The following is a 15164-nucleotide window of genomic DNA, read 5'->3' on the forward strand; positions in this document are numbered from 1 at the left end:
TTTCCCCACTTCCCTGAGCCAATCCACTAACCTTAGACATATTTGTGAGCTTCCTGGCTGCTCCACAGAGGCCCAGCAACAGAGTCTAGTGATATTGGGTCAGCAACCCCCTACCTTGATCAGTGTTAGGGTCCTAGTCTGGTCTATGGTTGGGGAAGCGAGTGTCTATGAAGTCTGCATCGGATGCTGGATGCCCATCTGGGCCAAGAATAGCTTTTGTCACCTCCCAATTTATGCACTCGCATTCTTCGGATGTGAGGAAAATCTGGAGGAGCTGCTGGCAGTCATCCCATATGGGTTGGTGGGTGTGAAACACCATTTCCAAGAGGGAAATGAGACCCTGTGGTTTCTAGGGAAATGGAGGGTTTGGGGCCTTCCAGTTATACAAATCACTGGTAGAGAATGGGGCATAAAGCATAAAAGGGCAGTCACTCCCGGGCAGAGGGGCCATCTGGCGCAGTGGTAAGATAGCCTGGGGTCCCCTGATGAGTCTGGCAAAGGGGGTTGGTGTCCCCATCCACGTGTTTTTGTTGGGCTATAGCGTAGGTCAGGGGTTGCTTCTCTCTCACCCTGAGCCTCTTGTCCCCTGACTAATTCTAGGGCCCGACCCCCTCTCCCATCCTGCTCATCTCCCCTGTCTTGTGTGGCCTCAGAGGGAGCATAAGGCGGAGGTCGCCCTGGATCACACAGGGGGTCTTCACTCTGGGATTGGAAGACAGGGGACCGGTTTGAGGTGAGGGAGGAGGATCCCACCACATCTTTAGAGACTTATCAGGGAACGGAGATGTTCTACGTCTGCTCCCTGGGGTCTGGATGGAAGTGCCTGCCAATAAGACTTGAGAGGGTTTGACGTCAGCACACTTACTTAGGTATTGGGGTCTTTCAGTAGCTATGTGAATCCAGACATCTATATAGGGAAGAAGGTCTGGGTGACCTGGGTTACTGTAGACCACCCGATAAGTTGAAGAAGCCCTCTGGTGGCCAGTGAGTGCTAAAAGAAGGCCACTCTAATTCACATAAAATCCTAAGAGTGGGGTGTTGCCCCGGCATCATAATCCCTGGCTCGCCTGGAAAAGTCAGAGAAGTTTTTCAGGAGACAACCCAAGGGGGTTTTCTTTTCTTTTTTTTTTTTTTTTGAGACAGAGTCTCACTGTTGCCTAGGCTAGAGTGAGTGCCATGGTGTCAGCCTAGCTCACAGCAACCTCAAACTCCTGGGCTCAAGTAATCCTCCTGCCTCAGCCTCCCAAGCAACTGGGACTACAGCCATGCACCACCATGCCTGGCTAATTTTTTCTATATATATTTGTTGGCGAATTAATTTCTTTCTATTTATGGTAGAGATGGGGTCTCACTCTTGCTCAGGCTGGTTTCAAACTCCTGACCTCGAGCAGTCCACCTGCCTCGGCCTCCCAGAGTGCTGGGATTACAGGTGTGAGCCACCGTGCCTGGCCCCAAGGGGGTTTTCTGAGCCAATGGACCCTGTCCCATCCTGAAAGTGAAAAGGCCAGCCGAAAGTGGGAGAGAATTTAGAAGTTAGTTCTAGGAAGGGATCCACCAGGACCCACAGAGAGGGGAGTCCCAAAGTCCTGTCCGGGTCAGCAAAGGAGAAGATGGTGGTGGATTTGTCATATGTTTAGGTGGCTCCGACTCGGAGGCTCCCAACCACTTTTTCTTTTTCTCACAGTAAAAACAACACAGTACTGGCCCCTGGGGAGACAAGTCCCCATTTATGTTGTTGTCCTTCCCTTTCCCAACTTGAATGGAGCCACAAGACAGACAAAGGAGGGGGAGTTTTTTCTTTCAGGTGTCCACCTGGCTGCGTCCCTCGTGGGAACTTAGGTGCATCTTGGCTAATGCAAACCCATACAAAGCCCAGCCCGGTCACTCCCTATCACGGGGAGTGCATCGCTGTTATGCCGTATGCTGCCACCACAGAACCGTAGGTTAGGACCCACTCAGACCCTGTAGCCAAAGCCGTGGGGCCACAGACTCAGTGGCTGCAAGCAGTCACTGAGTTGCTTTCACTCACACATGCATACAGAGGTTAAACTATTCCTCTCCCCAACACCCTGGGATATCCACTATCTTATCCTGACCTGGGTATCCTTAGTGACATCTCACAAGGATACCAGAGGTGGCCCTAGTGCTGCGTCCAGCCGGTCCAGCCCCCAGAAAACTCTATACAGACACCTACTCACCAAGAGACGTCCCTTGTCGCGGCTCCACTGATCAATGGGGTCCCCAGTTTACAGTGGGGCGGAGGAACGTCTCTCCATGGCCTCCCCTGCAGCGACTAGGGCCTGCCCCGATAGAATTTGCCCAGGAGGAGCCAAGACTCCTCCGATCTGGGTCTGCTCAGCAGTTGATCTCGCTGAGGCCTCCAAATGTTGTAACCAGTGGATCAAGGGGATTCAGACACCAGAATCCAATCAGCCAAATTAGTTTATTGATACCTGCACAGGGGCTGTCAGCACTCCATGAAAGGAGGGAGAAGCAGCCATAAACAAAGCCTTTGTGGTTTTCTTATACCTTAGGGGCTGGCAGCTATGCAAGTAAGCAATCACAGAAGCAGAACTTTGTGGTTAGTCATTAATCAAGTGAACAATGGAAAGGTACATTGAGGGACAAGGAACTTTTCCTGGAACAGGACCTCTCTATGCTTTTTGAGAACAGGCCTCCTCCAGTCCCTTCTCCCTCCTCTTGGAACTTTCTGAACTTTTACTAATAGTTAGAGCAAGACTGACTCCATTTTAGACTTACAGGAGCCATCTTTAGTCTATCTACTTTAGTTTCTATCCAACAACAAGTTATGACTCTCCATTTCTTTAAATCTTCATTCATATATTTCAGAAATGCTTTATTATTTTGTTTATATAGACTGCACATTTCCCATTATATTTTTTTATTGAGTAATTGTATTTTGATTTTTAAAAATTTACTTTATATTATACTCTTTCATTGCATCCTTACACTGTACTGATGAGTTATTGTGAATTATACACAGGCTATTGTCTGGCTTCTGGCTGATGTCCTCATCCCTTGCAGGGCAGGGCAGGGAGGGCACTAGTTAAGAAGGTAACAAAGTATGCATCTGGGTGTTAATACAACCAGCACTAGAAGCCTGTGGGAGCCAGGGCTGCAAGAGCAGGAATCACAGCAGCAGTGGGTTGCCTGTGACCCACATCCTCCAGGAAGTGATTGGGCCAGCCCCTAGCAGCAATGTGGGGTGGGACCCATGCCACCTACCGTGATGTTAGGTGTCCCTGGTGACCAGAAGCCTGCAGGCACTGAAGTACCGAGAGAACTCTATAGTGGGCTGGAGTGCCCTTTTCAAAGACTCAGAGGAAGGAAAAAAAGAGACCAAGAAAGAATGTAGCTTGGAGGAGGGGTCCCGAATGGCCAGGCCTGCAGTTCCAGGTGCATGCATGCTGGGCAGGGAGCCATGACATGCCCTAGGCCAGAGGAAAAGAGGGTGCCTGCAGGATTGTACTCTGTGGAGCAGCCCTGGTTTGTCCAGATAGTTTGTGCAACCGTGGGGAAAACAAAGCACTGGTCACAGGAGGCCTGCCAAGCTGCTTCCCAGTGTATTGCTCCCCCTCCACCTTATCCCTCGATCCCTGCCTGGAACCTAAATGGTGGTCTCACCCTTGCTTCCAACTGCCTCCAGAGAGTCAACCAACACTTGGGGGAAGGTGAAGTCATGACCTGCAGAATTCCCCCAAAAGTGCCCGCTTTGTTTATCTGGTTAGCCTGGGCTACCACACCAAAAACCTAGAGAGGAAGTGAACCCAGAGAAGAGCAAAGGGGAACAGCCTGCCCTGATTTGTTCACCCAAGACGGGAGCCAAGCAGACATGGGGAGTGTGAAATAAAATAAAATCTTAAGGCTTCCCCACCCAGGCTAACGGAATGGACCCCCTCTCGCCAAAGGGGATAACCTAAACTTCAGTTACTAGCCATGAGAGGGGAGGTCAGAGGTGCCTTATCATGGCCCCCTCCCTTCTTGGAGAGATCTTTTGTTACTCATTATCAGGCCTAAGGATATGTAAGACAAACCTGCAGATTCTCAAATTATACAACAAATAGGTAGCTTGTCTCTGAATAGCACACTTCCTTAACTTCACTTAAAACATTCCAAGACTTTATAGGAAACTTCATTTCTTTAGCCAATTACAAGTCACAGAGTCTTTAAACAAACCTATAACGTGTAACCACCCCTCCTTGGAGATGTCCCACCTTTTCATGCCAAGCAAATGTATGCCTTCCACATATTGATATATGATTTACCTTTAATCCTTGTCTTCCTGAAATGAATAAAATGGAAGTGTAACCCAACCATGGCCAGTCCACTTTCTAAAGGCTTCTTGGGCATTGCTTGGGCCATGGTCTGAAATTTGGCTCACAATAAACCTCTTTAAATTATTTGACAGAATTTTGCTTCTTTTCCATTGACACCAGACACCAAGCTTCAGGGCAGCACTTCAAGCTCACTATCCTGGAGCCCCTGGACCAGATTAAGGAGACATTCCAGTTCCTGCAGGTGCAGTATCACCACCTTCAAATAGAATGTGAGAAACTGGTAAGTGAAAACACAGAAATTGGGAGGCACGATGTGATGTATTATGAAATGTCATATGGATTAAACACTGAAATGCACAAACAGGCTGAAATCACCAAGAAATTGAATGTGACTTGTGCACAAGTCATCCCATTTCTGTCTAGGAACATCAACAACAGGTGGCCCAGGCCTTCAAGTCTGCCAAACCAGTGACCATGGCAGAGTTGAATGTCATCCTTGTGTAAGAACTTGCAAGCTCAGGGTGTATCACAATGTGAGAAACCACCAGTACCCCTAAAGTTCCAGCTTTAGGGACTTGGTACAATGGGGGTGAAGGAGCAGGTGGTAGGGCTGGGGCAGGTGATGACAGCTGGAAAGTGACAACTGAGATGGATCCTCAGTGCTTGATGGGGTGTGGGACCTTGGGGGTGACTGGTTCGGTGTAGGAACTATTCCTGAGATTTTTACTAGTGGTACTAGTAGTAATAATTATTATCAGAAATATAAAAATAATAGTTATTACAATTTTAGCATAACTAGAGCTGTTGTTGTTGCTACAAAGACACTGAATAAACTTTATCTGTAAAACCTGTTGGTTCAACTGAAGATCATTCAGGAGGGAATAACAGCCCTGGGCTTTTTTGCATCTGACTCTGGCAAGGCCCTGACCCAGCACCTTTGCAGCAACCACCACAGAGAACCTGAGTCCCCACACCTCTTCAGCCATTGTGTCCAAGTAGGCAGGACTGCACTGACAGTTTTCCTCATTTTCTTCTTCTTCTTCTTCTTTTTTTGTATTTTGGTAGAGACAGGGTCTTGCTCTGTCACCCAGGGTGGAGTGCAGTGGCACAACCATAGCCCACTGTAGCCTGGGTATCAAGTTATCTTCATGCTTCAGCTTCCCAAGTGCTGAGATTACAGGCATTAGCCACTGGCTTTCTCTAATTTTTGTTGTGGCTTCTAACATAGAACTGGTGGGGAAAGGAGAGCCAAACATGTCCTCACTCAACTGGCACATAGAGTGGTCATTGGTTGTCTGCCTTTGCCTCCTTTCTCAAGCAGGCAACATCCTCCCAACAGGACTCTCCTTTCCCTTCTTCCCCCACACAGCTCACCCTCTCCTCTGCCTGCCTTCAAGTCCCTGCCAGAGGCAAACAAATGGTGGTGTTAGAGGTTTCTTGTGGTGGAGTCAACGCTCTTATTATATATAGTAAGCTGTCGGTAAACACTCCTCCTTCTCATTTGGGTGACACTCATGTGTCTTCATCCAGGAATCGAAGGAATCATTAATGAGGGCATAAGGAATTCGGAGACATCAATTATTAAGAGGTTACATAGAAATCAAAATCCTCCTGGAGGTTCCTCTGTCTAGACAGAAAAAAAAAAAAAATCAACAGAGCAACCCCAGGAGTTAAAGTAAATTCTGAGCTTTTCACAAAAGGCAGAGATGTTAAGCCTGGCAGGTTTCAAATAACATGCAAGAGCTCTCTACCTGAAAACTCACTCCCCAAAGCTGGAACACCATGTGTTCTGAGGGAATAGGTCACCATCTGTGACTCTAAGACATTGGCCTCTCAGGCCTCAGTAGAGATGGGGCTTAAAATTTCAAGTGTGAAATGCCTAAACAATCATCACCTTCAGGTGGATTTTGGGAAGTCTGTCCACTTAAACGGATTGGTGGAAATCACCCACAGACACATGCCTGCGAACTGTATTCTCCTCTGCTCTTACCAGAAACTGGGTAACCCAATAATTATGCTCCCTCATGACTAAATGTCCACATGAGATAAAAAATGGAGCCAGTGAAGGTGACATTTCCATGAAGCCACAGTCCATGTTACCACCTGCAAAGCTCTGAAGTTGTTCAAAGGTGAGCCATGCAGAGAATTTCTCCAACAAGGGGCCGAACATGCACTCTAGCTGGAGAAAGCAGGGGCAGCAGCACAGTGGATGATGTCTGGGCTCTAAGGCTAGTGCCTATCTATAGTAGTTTGGGAAAGCAGGCAGCTCTGTGGGCTGGAGGAGATGGATGCTGTGGAAAGACCCCTGGGTGCAGGTGGGAAAGGAAATCATTCTGCACAGCAGGAGGTTGAGCCAGGGGGAGACCCACCATATTAAGACAAATGCTAGGTGTTCTTTGCAGCCTCACACTGTCCTTACTGTCCTGCCAGGACCTGCCCCACCTGACCCTCTCCAGACTGACTTCCATCCCCAGACTGTGGCAGGGAACCACTAGCAGCCAGCAGCACTTTGAAAATTTAAAGAGCTCACTGTCCTGCCCCTGCCCCTCCAGCTGCAGCGACTCCTACCTCTGCACACCCTGAGAATGTAGTCCTGCAGCCCCGGGAACAATGGGCTGAGAGTAAACAAGAGACTACAACTCCCAGAATGCCACATGAGGCAAGCACCTCCTTGAATTTCCTGCCATTTTGGCACACTGCCCTAGAGCTTGATGCATGCTGGGATTGTATCCTGCAGCTCTGCAAACAATGGGCTCGAAGTCCTTAAGAGACTATAGCTCCCAGCATGCCTTGCAGGGAGTGCTCCATCTTGCCCCTCCCTACAGGAGCATGCACTGCCCTCAATCCCAATGCATCCTGGGATTGTAGTACTGCAACCTTGAGACAGACAGGGTCTGGTGGTGGTGTAGAAACTACTACTCCTAGCATGCCTGGTGAGGCCACCATTCTTCCCTCCCTTCCAGTACTGTGGACCTCCTCTCAGGTCGATAAATGCTGGGATTGTAGTCCCATAGCTTTGAGACCAACAGGCTTGGAGAGTTAATGGACTACACTTCCCAGTGTGCTATGTGAATGTCCCTCCTTCTGCCTGGCCTACTTGCGTGCTCATACCAGTTTCTCCAGCTTGCCATGGGCATAGCTTTTCAGAAACCTCTCTTGACTGCCAGAAGCTAGCCTGATCAGGATGATCATCTCTCTGTGTAATTGTGACACTGCCTCTCCAGTAGCTGCCAGCTTCTGACTTGGCTTTCCTGAAGTTTGATTCTTCACAAACCAGCAAGGGGACAGGGCGTCTCAACTTTGCTCAGGGTTTCCATGGTTATGCTTGCCCTCCCAGCCCATTGCTTCTGCCCTCCACCTACACTTCTTTCCACCCTTGCCATATTCCCCTTCTCTCAGCACCACTATTTCCCTCTCCTCCTTCTCGTCCATTTCCATTTGGACACGAACAAAACTGTCCTCCTTAGGAAGGGGGTTAACTGCCCATGGCCCTGGTAGTTCTCAGGCTTTTTGGGAACCCAGACAGAAAACTCCCTGGAAAGTGTCAGAAATGCCAGTTCACTTCTAAAATGATAATACCTAGTTCTTGATAATCTGGTAGTTGCCTTTTCAAAGCCACCATTTTCTCGATCCTTCTGGGGTGTCTCAGATCCACCTCTGCACCTGTTGGACCCCTGGGCTAGCTGCATGACCCACACCTGAGTCAGGTCTCCAAGTGATACCCCTTTGTCAGTTATAAATAGGAGAAAACACAGGGGAAAGGTCTGATCCCTGCTTCATACAGTTAGGAGACTCAAGGAAGGACCCCCTAAGCTGCTTTGGGGCCACATGCACCACTTGTCTGACCCCCACTGAGGCTGGTTCCCAGGACTTGGGTTTCCTACTCTGGGCCTCTGGGCCATAATTGACACAGGCCAAAAGGACCCAAAGTGCATCTTGGTCCTTCCCAAAATATTAAGAAACTTTACATACGGATGTAATATACAATGTCTACATTTCTATTCTGACTTATGCTCCCATGGAAACTCTTTTGATATTCCCTATTAAATATTGTTTGGAACCATTTTTAATAATTTGCTATTGGAACTTCAGAGTGTTAATTTCCTTAATTCATGTTGGGGACTGACATTATACTTTCCTGGTTTAAGAAATAAATTCAGTGAATAATGTACATGCTCTGCGCAGAGCATTTGAAAGTAATGTGTTCCAGACAAGGTCCTTTTGACAAACGAGGTTGCTGCCTGGAGGCATAACTATAGACCCGAGTTTCTGCATTGAGTCAAGAACTGCCCAGCACTATAAGTGGATACCTGGAGGCCACACAATAAACACATTTTTCCTGTGATTGCTGCTTAGCCCCATAAGATGGCTGGTTAGTCAATGATGGGTAAGTCCCCTCAAGGAAGGGGCGACCTAAGACAGCACAGCTGCAGGGGATCGACCTAAGAGGAACTAGGGGCAAAAAATGCCCCCTGTGGCTGCCTTCCCCAACCTTGCTAATCTTGGTCTGTGATCTATGCCTGGTGCCTTGAGCAACTGCCTGGAAAACTACAGTCAGGGGACATCTGTGTCCTTAGACTACGTGTTCCGGAATGTATGGCCATTGCTACAAGGCCTGGTTGGTCATGTACAAGAAAGTAACTTTGATTTTTGGGGGTATAAAAATAAAATGACTGGTGCATTCAGCACTGCAGTCTTGTAACGGACTTTTTGTGTGTCTGTGTGTCTTTTTGTGTTCGATGTTCATCCTCTGTCCTGCAAATGGGCCACAACAATTCTTTTATTTTTTTTAAATCTTGCTCTGTCACCTGGGTTAGAGTGCCCTAGCGTCAGCCTAGCTCACAACAATCTCATACTCTTGGGCTCAGCAATTCTCTTGCCTCAGTCTCCTGAGTAGCTAGGATTATAGGCACAGGCCACCACGCACACCTTAGTTTTCTATTTTTAGTGGAGACCAGGTCTCACTCTTGCTCAGGCTACTTTCCAACTCCTGACCAAAATCAATCCTCCCGCCTCAGCCTCCCAGAGTTCTAGGATTACAGGAGTGAACCACTGTGCCTGGTCAATTTTCTTAATTCCATTTTCCATTTAGTTTTTCAGATTAAGTTCTATACCACTACATACTTCTGAAACTGGAGTAGGTGCAATGTCAATTCTGTGCAGGAAGTCACCACAAGAGCAGAATATCCATGGTACACATGCCTGGAGCATCAATTTTACTTCTAGATTTGAAAGACACAAATTGAGTGATTTCCAAGGTAAGAAATTAAACTGGGAAACAAGGCTGGAAAATAATCTGGCTTAAATAACTCTCAGCAACACATGTCTGACATGTCAGAGTTTGTATGAGGAATTAAAATTAAAAATAAAAGAAGCTCTAAAGATAAAATTTTCTATTACTAAAATTAGTAATAATTAGAACTCATATCAAGTTCACTGAAACTCTGCCGAGCATGCATCTGGACTCCTAGTTACTTGGGAGAAAGAGTCGGGAGGATCGCTTAAACCCAGGATTTCCAGGCTGCAGTGAATATGATTGTACCACTTCACTTCAGCCTGAGCAGCAGAGTGAAACCCTATCTCAACAACAACAACAACAACAACAACACAAAAGCAAGGAAAGCCTGTTTTCTAAATGACAAAATGGCCTTTTTATGGTATTATTTGTATTTTCTTGAAGGTTGTTGACCCTTAGGATATAAATATTTAGATGTTAAACAATTTTTAGAAGTTTTCAGCTAGTGGTGTTGATGTACTTTTGTACTTCATTTAAATTTTCTGTCTTTCCCATCTCCTTCTCAGACTCAATTATTCTACAGATCTCTAAGGCTCTGTTCATTTTTTCAACATTTTTAAAACACTTTTCCTTAGATAGAATAATATCTATTGCTTTGTCTAATTTGTTTAATCTGTGGATAAGCTCAAAATTATTTTTTTTCTTTTACTATCTTTTTATTTGGACTTTTATTTTTTTTTTTGAGACAGAGTCTCACTTTGTTGTCCAGGCTAGAGTGAGTGCCGCGGCGTCAGCCTAGCTCACAGCAACCTCAAACTCCTGGGCTCAAGGGATCCTCCTGCCTCAGCCTCCCGAGTAGCTGGGACTACAGGCATGTGCCACCATGCCCAGCTAATTTTTTTTTATATATATATCAGTTGGCCAATTAATTTCTTTCTATTTATAGTAGAGACAGGGTCTCCCTCTTGCTCAGGCTGGTTTTGAACTCCTGACCGTGAGCAATCCACCCGCCTCGGCCTCCCAAGAGCTAGGATTACAGGCGTGAGCCACAGCGCCTGGCCTATTTGGACTTTTTAATAATCTCCAGTTCTCTACTGAGGTTTCCACCTGTTCATTCATTAGAATATTTTCTTTTACACCTATGAATATATTTATAATGCCTGCTTTTAAATCCTTGTCTGCTCAGAACATCTTAGACATCTTGGGGATAGCTTTTCTGCCTGCTTTTTATCTTGCGTATGGATTTTATATTTATTTATTTATATTTATCATGAATTTTATTTTGTATTATTTCTCTTATTTCAGAGTTTATTTTTTTGAGATGGAGTCTCACTGTGTTGCCCACAATAGAGTGCCATGTTGTCAGCCTAGCTCACAGCAACATCCGACTCCTGGGATCAAGTGATCCACCTTCCTCAGCCTCCCGAGTAGCTGGGACTACAGGCGTATGTCACCACTACCTGTTGGGTCTAAGGGTATGCTGCAGAAAGCATTTGCTAAATCTAGGACACTATGCCTTCTACCTAAATAAGTAGACAGCCTTTCCAATATTTGAGCCACCTCTGGGACAACAGCATGTATGGCTGGAGGAAACTTATATAGTTCCTGGTAATCAGCCACCCCTCTGCAGGTGCTCACAGGCTTTTCATGGCCACCCTGGGCTGCTGTGTGGGCTCTGTGTGTGTGCTCAATCCCACCCCTCCAGTTTGTGAATAGCTGCTACTATTTATTTGTGCCTTCCTGGGAAATAATATTTTTTGATACTATACACTAAAAATAAAATTTGAAGTCCCCAACTGACTGAATGAACCCTCTCTTGGCCAAGGGGACCTTAAAATCTGAGTTTCCAAACATGATGGTCTGAGAGGTCAGACAGCCCTCATTATACTCCCTACCTTTTAGGGTTTAGACATGACAACTGAGCAGCATTATTAATGTTAAAATAGAGATCATAAGACTGACAGAATGGACTCTACATGGCAATAAGATACCAGGTTATAAACAGAGCCTAAGATATGTAAGACCAGGGTTAAGTCACACGCCCCTGCACTTAAAGAATCAGCTATGTTCTAACTGCCACCAGGTTTTCTTTTTCTCTAGCAGCTAAGTAAGCACTGGCCTCCATATGAGTAACATTAAAACAATTTTTAGCTCCACTGACAGATGCTGAGCCTCGCTCCCTGTTCCATTAGCCATAACCACAGCTTGGACTGGACAAGAGACTGACTTCAGTAACTTTCTCCTGATACAAAGACCACTGACCTTGGACTGGTGCTGGCTGGCTTTATAGAGGCTGCACACTTGAGTGCCTTTGTGTCCTAAAAAAGACCTTTTGATGTAAAAGGCCTAATTGTAATATATTGACACGTTAATTCCCCATCCCATGGCGAACATGTGTCATATGCAACATGTATGTTTGTTCAATACATATTTGTTATGGCCGCCTTCGTGAATATTTATAGATCCTCCTATAATTTGTTAAATATGCATATTTGGCCAACCTGGAGCTTAAATTTCTGTCTTACCCCTCCCTTCTCTGCTCTTTGATGAAGGAGATGCTTCCCAGCCTGTCATAATGGCCACCTTGGGGGCAACCTCAAACTCCTGGGCTCAAGTGATCCTCTGCCTCAGCCTCCCAAGGAGCTGGGACTACAGGCATGTACCACTATGCTCAGCTAATTTTTTCTATACATTTTTAGTCAGCCAATTAATTTCTTTCTATTTATAGTAGAGATGAGGTCTTACTCTTGCTCAGGCTGGTTTCAAATTCCTTACCTTGAGTGATCTGCCTGCATTGACCTCCCAGAATGCTAGGATTACAGGCATGAGCCACTGTGCCCAGCCAAGAAATAGACTGTAAATAAGCAACAGTTAAAAAAAATACAAAAAACACATCACATAAAGGAATAGATTCCACAAGAAGATACAATTTTTCTACATATATAATGCACCTAACATCAGAGATTCCAGATTCATAATATAAATACTATTAGAACTGACAAAATAAATAAACAGTAATACATTAATTATGGTAGATTTCAACACTCCACTAATATTACTAGACAGAGCACAAGAAAAAAGTCAAAAAAGAAATTATAGACTTAAGTGGAAATTTAGGACAAATGTACCTAACAGATATTTTCTGAACATTTTATCCCCAAAGTGCAGAATATACGTTCTTCTCATCAGCATATGAAACATTTTCCAAAATATACCATGTATTAAGGTACAAAACAAGTCTCAACAAATTGAAAATAATTAAAATCAAACAAACTATCTTCTCAGTCCACAGTAGAAAAAAAACTAGAAATCAATTACAAGAATATCTCTAAAAGCCATATGAACACAATGGATATTAAACAACCTGCTGCTGAACAACCTTTATGTCAATGATAAAATTAAGATAAACGTGAATTTTTTTCAAAATGAATGACAGTAAGGCCACTAGTTATCAAAATCTATAAAATGACATGTACTCACCAGCAAATTGGTTTCATTGATCAGCACATAACTGCACATATAGGAATAACATTTATCAGGCATTGGGCAGCTGGGAGGGGGGAAGAGGGCATTAGTATATACATACATAATGAGTGTGATGTGCACCACTTCTGGTGGATGGATATGCTTAAAGTTCTGAGTAGGGGTGAGGGGAGGGCAAGGTCAACGTACCCTAAATATTTGTACCCCCAAAATATGGGGGTATAAATTATATATATAATATATAAATATATATAACATATATATTATATGTGTATCTATATCTATATGTATTTCTATATCTATCTCTCTATATATATATGTTTAAAAAAACTCTAGGACACAGAAAAAACAGTGCTCAGGGAGAAGCTTATATCACTAAAAAACTACATCAAAAATACAGGAATATCACAAATCAACAACCTAAAATCATACTTCAAGAAACTAGAAGACAAAAATAAACCAAGAACAAAGTTAGCAGAAAAAAAGAAATACCAAAGATCAGACCATAATTAAATGAAATCAAAACAACCAAAAATTAAACAGATCAATGAAATGAAAAGTTAGTTCTTTGAGAAGATAAACAAAATCAATATTACTAACTAGTTTAACCAAGAAAAATGAGAGAGGATTCAAATAAGCTCACTCAGAAATGAGATAGGAGACATGGCATCTGATACCACAGCAATACAAAAGATATTCTGACACTAGTATGAACACCTCTACACCCATGGACTAGAAAATCTAGAGGAAATGGATAAAAACCTAGAAGCACACAAACTCCTCTGGAAGATTAATAATTAGTAGCAAATTGAATCAGTAATTTTTAAAAATCCAAACTAAAAAGGCACAAAGACCAGATGGATTCACAGCTCAATTTTACCTGAACTTCAAAGAATAACTATTATCAATCCTACTGAAATTGTTCCAAATTATCAAGAGGGAGGGAAGTCTCCTTAACTCATTATACAATGTCAGTATCATCCTGAAACCAAAGCCAGGAAAGCACACAACAAAAAAAAGAAAACTGGCTGGGCGCGGTGGCTCACGCCTATAATCCTAGCTCTCTGGGGGGCCGAGGCGGGCGGATTGCTCGAGGTCAGGAGTTCGAAACCAGCCTGAGCAAGAGCGAGACTCCAACTCTACTATAAATAGAAAGAAATTAATTGGCCAACTAATATATACAAAAAATTAGCCGGGTATGGTGGCGAATGCCTATAGTCCCAGCTACTTGGGAGGCTGAGGCAGGAGGATTGCTTGAGCCAGGAGTTTGAGGTTGCTGTGAGCTAGGCTGATGCCAGGGCACTCACTGTAGCCTGGGCAACAAAGCAAGACTCTGTCTCAAAAAAAAAAAAAAAAAAAAAAGAAAAAAAAAAGAAAACTATAGGTCAATATAGCTAATAAACATGGAAACAAAACTTCTCAACAACATATTAGCACAATGAATTAAAAAAACACATCAAAAATTATTCATCACAATGAAATGGGTTTCATCCCAGCGATGCAAGAATGGTTCAACATTCACAAACCAACAAATGTGATTCACCACACAAAGAGATTTATAGAACAAAATCCATATGATCATCTCAATAGATGCAGAAAAAAATTTTGAAAAATAGAACATCCCTTCATGATAAAACCTTCAATGAACTAGGCATAGAGAAAACGTACCTAAAATTTTTTAAAAGGCAATATATAATGAAGACACATCTAACAACATGTTGCATAAGGAAAAAAGTAGAAAGCATTCCCCCTAAGAACTGGAATAAGATAAGGATGCCCACATTCACCACTTCTATTCAACATGGTACTGGAAGTTCTAGCCAGAGCAATCAGCCAAGAGAAACAAATAAATGACATACAAATTGGGAAAGAGAAACTCAAGTTATGTTTTTCAATGATAAAATTTTATACCTAAAAAACCCTAAAGACTACTTCAAAAGAGTCCTTGAATAGATAAGTGAATTCAGTAAAGTCAGGTTACAACATTAATGTACACAAATCAGTAGCATTTTTATAAATTTACAGCAACCAAGTTAAGAATGAAATCAATAACCCATTCCCATTGATAATAGCTGCAAAAATGAAAATACCTCGAAATATACTTAACCAAGGAGGTGAAAGATCTTTACAAGGTGAACTACAAACCG

The sequence above is a fragment of the Microcebus murinus genome, chromosome 31 (assembly GCF_040939455.1).
Source record: "Microcebus murinus isolate Inina chromosome 31, M.murinus_Inina_mat1.0, whole genome shotgun sequence".
Taxonomy (NCBI): domain Eukaryota; kingdom Metazoa; phylum Chordata; class Mammalia; order Primates; family Cheirogaleidae; genus Microcebus; species Microcebus murinus.